Source organism: Rhinoraja longicauda, chromosome 34, assembly GCF_053455715.1.
Source record: "Rhinoraja longicauda isolate Sanriku21f chromosome 34, sRhiLon1.1, whole genome shotgun sequence".
In the NCBI taxonomy this organism is placed as follows: Eukaryota; Metazoa; Chordata; class Chondrichthyes; order Rajiformes; family Arhynchobatidae; genus Rhinoraja; species Rhinoraja longicauda.
Genome location: NC_135986.1, coordinates 21,400,143 through 21,406,142, shown reverse-complemented (window position 1 = coordinate 21,406,142; position 6,000 = coordinate 21,400,143). Strand labels below are relative to the sequence as shown.

Sequence of the window (6,000 nt, the reverse complement as noted above, 5' to 3'; positions counted from 1 at the left end):
AATCGAAGGTACCACAAAATGCCGGAGTAACTCAGCGGGTCAGGCAGCATCTTAGGAGAGAGGGAATGGGTGACGTTTCGGGTCGAGATCCTTCTAGTCTGAAGAAGGGTCTCGACCCGAAACGTCACCCATTCCCTCTCTCCTAGATGCTGCCTGACCCGCTGAGTTACCCCAGCATTTTGTGATACCTCTCGTATCTTTGGCCTAGACTCGCCCGGCTAGCTATTGGGATCATGGGACTGACTTGCTTCAAGTCTCTCTGGCCGAAAACTGAATAACGTGCCACTGATCGAGTATCATGCATAGGATATTTGCGATTTATAAACACGGTTGCACTTTGACCAACTCTGGCGCTGAAAAGCTCCCAGAGATTCATCTTGAGCTGTTCCCCCCCCCCGTGTAATGAATTGCTTAAGTTGATTGTTATACTGACTAATATTTACTTGTAGGTTATTTTCTCTCGTTCCCCCCCCCCCCCCACCCCCCATATCCTGAGTCCTTGGATGGCTTGGCAGATGAGAGGGAGGAGGTATCTTTTGGTCTCTGGGTAGAGACAGTAGCTGAGATGGGGTTGCGATGCGGCCTTCTCTCACAGTGGCACAGTGAGTTGGAACAAAGCACTGAGCTTGTTGCTTTCCTTAATTTTTGTATCCCCTATGTGCGTGTGTGCGTGTGTGTAATATATATATATGAATTCTTTTGATAACCTGTTAAAAAGCCGTTTTTGAATTTGTACCGGTTACTGTATTATAACTCGAGGAAGGTATTTTAAATAAAAATTGCTACCAATACCTGCCAAGATGTGCGGGGCAAGTTTTTTTCAAAACAGAGTGGTGGTGGGGGCCTGGAACGCATTGCCAAGGGTGATGGTGGAGGCAGAACAGTGGTGTTTAATACAATACAATACAATACAATACAATACAATATATCTTGGTAGCGAATGGTATGTTGGCATTCATAGCAAGAGGATTTGAGTTTAGGAGCAGGGAGGTTCTACTGCAGTTGTACAGGGCATTGGTGAGACCGCACCTGGAGTATTGTGTGCAGTTTTGGTCTGCTAATCTGAGGAAAGACGTTCTTGCCTTAGAGGGAGTACAGAGAAGGTTCACCAGATTGATCCCTGGGATGGTGGGACTTTCATATGAAGAAAGACTGGATAGACTAGGCTTGTACTCGCTGGAATTTAGAAGACTGAGGGGGGATCTTATAGAAACATATAAAATTCTTAAGGGGTTGGAGAGGCTAGATGCGGGAAGATTGTTCCCGATCTTGGGGGAGTCCAGAACCAGGGGTCACAGCTTAAGGATAAGGGGGAAGTCTTTTAGGACCGAGATGAGAAAACATTTCTTCACACAGAGAGTGGTGAGTCTGTGGAATTCTCTGCCACAGAAGGTAGTTGAGGCCAGTTCATTGGCTATATTTAAGAGGGAGTTAGATGTGGCCCTTGTGGCTAAAGGGATCAGGGGGTATGGAGAGAAGGCAGGTACAGGTTACTGAGCTGGATGATCAGCCATGATCATATTGAATGGCGGTGCAGGCTCGAAGGGCCGAATGGCCTACTCCTGCACGTATTTTCTATGTTTCTATGTTTCTATCTTATTGTCATTGTACAGGAGTACAACGAGATTGGGAATGTGCCTTCCGTACGATGCAATAAATGAATGAGCTAAATTTATACAACCCAGTGAAACAAAATTAGAAACAGTTTTAAAACAGTATAAAGTTTAGATTTTTTTAGATTGAGAGATACAGCGCGGAAACAGGCCCTTCGGCCCACCGGGTCCGCGCCGCCCAGCGTTCAAGTAGGTCTGTGCCGGTTCGCTGTGCGATGTGACCGTCCGGCTCAGCAGGACCGGTTCATGGCAGCTATGGCCCTGGGGATGAAGCTGTTCCTGAGTCTGGAGGTGCGGGCGTAGAAGGCCTTGTAGCGTCTGCCCGATGCTATTAGATAGGCTCTTAGATAGGCTCATCAAGGTGCAGTGAATAGAGGGATAAGGATCACATACCAGCAGAAGATAGTTTAATTGTGCATCATGTTCGGCACAATCTCTGTGGGCCAAAGGGCCCCGTTCGTGCGTTGAACTGTTCTATGTTCTTTAGTTTAGTTTAGAGATACAGCGTGGAAACGGGCCCTTCGGCCCACGCCGACAGGTGATGCCCGCACTCTATTCGACACACACTGGGAACAATTTACAATTTTACCTACCCAATTAACCTACACACCTCCGCGTCTTTGGGACATCTTTGGAGGGGGATCCCGGAGAAAACCCCCGCAGGTCGCGGGGAGGAAGTACAGCCAGGCACCCGTGGTCAAGGTTGCACCTGGGTCCTCTGGCGCTGTGAGGCAGCAACTCTACCGCTGCGCCGCCCCCGATCTGTGCCGTTCTTGTCAACTGCTCCCCGTGGAAGCAATTTGCCTGTTCTCATCATTCTCTGGGTGACAAACATGCAGGGATGGAAACATAAATGGTCCTTGTGGGGCTTGGCAGGTTGGGGGTGGAAATATTCTCACCAGTGGCTGAGTCATGAACGTTGGACAGAGTCCAAATTAAGGGCCCAGGCATTGAAAACAGGTGCACAGAAACCTGTGCTCTCAGAATAGTCAACAGTGTTTTATTTGTCACGTACTGCACGCACAACTGCACAGTGAGATTCCCTTTGCATGTTCACAAAATGCTGGAGTAACTCAGCGGGTCAGGCAGCATCTCAGGAGAGAAGGAATGGGCGACGTTTCGGGTCGAGACCCTTCTTCAGACTTGTATTACACATGATGCCACCGCCATTTTTGGCACCATTATAGAAACGTACAAAATTCTTAAGGGGTTGGACAATCTAAAAAAATCTAAACTTTATACTGTTTTAAAACTGTTTCTAATTTTGTTTCACTGGGTTGTCAGGAAGATTGTTCCCGATGTTGGGGAAGTCCAGAACAAGGGGTCACAGTTTAAGGATAAGGGGGAAGTCTTTTAGGACCGAGATGAGAAAGTTTATTTTCACGCAGAGAGTGGTGAATCTGTGGAATTGTCTGCCACAGAAGGTAGTTGAGGCCAGTTCATTGGCTATATTTAAGAGGGAGTTGTGGCCCTTGTGGCTAAAGGGATCAGGGGGTTTGGAGAGAAGGCAGGTACGGGTTACTGAGTTGGATGATCAGCCATGATCATATTGAATGGCGGTGCAGGCTCGAAGGGCCGAATGGCCTACTCGTGCACCTATTTTTTATGTTTGTATGTTTCTATTATTCAAAGTCTAAAGTCTGGTCGGCCCGCGCGCTCGATGGAGCAGCTGGTGCAGTTCAGCGAACACAATCTCTTCTCTCGCCGCCCGGCCATCTTTGTAGTTCAGGGTGGTCCTCCTGCAGTCAGCCTTGACCTCACTGGAGGCATTAACCCGGTTCACCCTCCCACCGGCCCTCGCTCCTCGCGTCCGACGTCTCCATCTCCACTCTCGGTTAAGCCGTCGGGCAAGGTCCATCAGGTAAGGTCCCGCCAGCAGTGAATCTTTGGAATTCTCCCCATAACCCCTGACACACCCGCACTAATCAAGAATCTATCTATCTATATCCCTGTCTTAAAAATATCCACTGACTTGGCCTCCACAGCCCTCTGTGGCAATGAATTCCACAGATTCACCGCCCACTGACTAAAGAAATTCCTCCTCGCTCTAAAGGAACGTGCAATTATTCCGCCTTAAAAATATCCAGTAAAATCACCCAACAGTAAAATCTGAGATGAGATGCAGTGTAAAGGTTGCCAGCATAAACGAGACATCGTGCCCCATATAAATGGCACGCGACACAGACCTGGAAGAATGAGTATAGAAACATAGAAAAATAGGTGCAGGAGGAGGCCATTCGGCCCTTCGAGCCAGCACCGCCATTCAATGTGATCATGGCTGATCATTCTAAATCAGTATCCTGTTCCTGCTTTCTCCCCATACCCCTTGATTCCGTTAGCCCTCAGAGCTATATCGAACTCTCCCTTGAAAACATCCAGTGAATTGGCCTCCGCTGCCTTCTGTGGCAGAGAATTCCGCAGCTTCACAACTCTCTGGGTGAAAAGATCTGTATGCTGTCGATCTACCTGTGGTTTCAAAGAATCAACATCAACAGCCGAGGATGAAACCTAAGTTTAAAAAAAAGGTCTATGACCAGTGAGATTCTTTTTTTTTTTAAAGGCACAGACCACACGAAACAGGTAAAACCAGTTTTCAGCTTTGACGAGCAAACAAATGTTCTCATTTTTTAAACTCTATTCCGATCCCTGCGCTTGTCCAGAACACATCAGTTCACCGTCTGCTGATACTCATTCGTGGTAGAAAACCAGGCGACTGTTTTTTGGTAAGTGGGGTCTAGTAACGTTTATTTAGGATGGCGATGTTCAATTGAGTTGAAATCTTCATGAAAAATGCAGATTGAGGACTCGAAGACGTTACCCTCAACCATTTTGCTCCAGGGTTTTTGTTGGAACGGTGGACTGACCAACCTGCCTTTTTTCTGTCGCCTGTCGGGGCTTGTTTACCTGCGTGTCTGCTTTCAACTAACACTTTTTTTTAAAACCTGCCGCTGTTTTACTGACTGGCGTTGAGATCAGAACACGAGCTCTCCTCTGAAGCAATCTGACTTTGAAAGCAAGTTTTGGTGATCTGATTCCTCCTTCCGGGATACTGAATAAATTTTATTAGCTACGTATGTATACATACAAGGAATTTGCATGTAAACATACTCATAATTACTTCTAGTTTGCAGCCCTCATTGAAACTTCCCGAATAGTGAAAGGCCACGACAGAGTGGATGCGGACAGGATGTTTCCACTAGTGGGCGAGTCCAGGACCAGAGGGCACAGCCTCAGAATTAAAGGACGTTCTTTTAGAAAGGAGACGAGGAGAAATTTCTTTAGTCAGAGGGTGGTGAATCTGTGGAATTCTTCGACACAGAAAGCTGTGGAGGCCATCAGAGGATATATTTAAGGCAGATGGAGAGATAATTGATTAGTACGGCGGCCAGGGGTTATGGGGAGAAGGCAGGAGAAAGGGGTTGGGAGGGAGAGATAGATCAGCCATGATTGAATGGCGGAGTAGACTTGATTGGCCTAATTCTATTCCTATCACTTATGACAATAGACGCAGGAGGAGGCCATTCGGCCCTTCGAGCCAGCACCGCCATTCAATGTGATCATGGCTGATCATTCTCAATCAGTACCCCGTTCATGCCTTCTCCCCATACCCCCTGACTCCGCTATCCTTAAGAGCTCTATCTAGCTCTCTCTTGAATGCATTCAGAGAATTGGCCTCCACTGCCTTCTGAGGCAGAGAATTCCACAGATTCACAACTCTCTGGCTGAAAAAGTTTTTCCTCATCTCCGTTCTAAATGGCCTACCCCTTATTCTTAAACTGTGACCCCTGGTTCTGGACTCCCCCAACATTGGGAACATGTTTCCTGCCTCTAACGTGTCCAACCCCTTAATAATCTTGTATGTTTCGATAAAATCCCCTCATCCTTCTAAATTCCAAACTTTATGATCTTATATATATGTATGTGTGTGCGTGTGTGTGTGTGTATATGTGTGTGTGTATATGTGTGTGTGTGTGTGTGTGTGTGTGTATATGTATACACACACTGAACTTTTTATTCTCGTTTATTATATTGTTTGCAGGGTACCGTGTTTGCATATTCTGTTGTGCTGCTGAAAGTAAGAATTTAATTTGTAGGAAAGAACTGCAGGCACTGGTTTAAATCGAAGGTGGACTGGAAAAGCTGGAGTAACTCAGCAGGTCGGGCAGCATCTATAGGGAGAAGGAATGGGTGGCGTTTAGGGTCGAGACCCTTCTCTCCAGAGATGTTGCCGGTCCCGCTGAGTTACTCCAGCATTTTCATGTCGTGTCTGCCTACGAAGTAAGAATTTAATTGTTCTATCTGGGACATAGGACAAGAAGACACTCTCTTGACCCTTGACCTTGAGCCCTCCCCTCTCCCACTCCCCCCCTCCCAGGCCCTTTAGAGC

General features: G+C 47.1%; 1 protein-coding gene across 1 annotated transcript in view; it reads right to left on the bottom strand.

Annotated features, from left to right (window-relative positions):
• The window catches only part of LOC144609627 (uncharacterized), a 23,452-nt gene that overhangs the window by 16,551 nt on the left and 901 nt on the right, over positions 1-6,000 (bottom strand). The gene's annotated exons all lie outside the window — the stretch shown is intronic.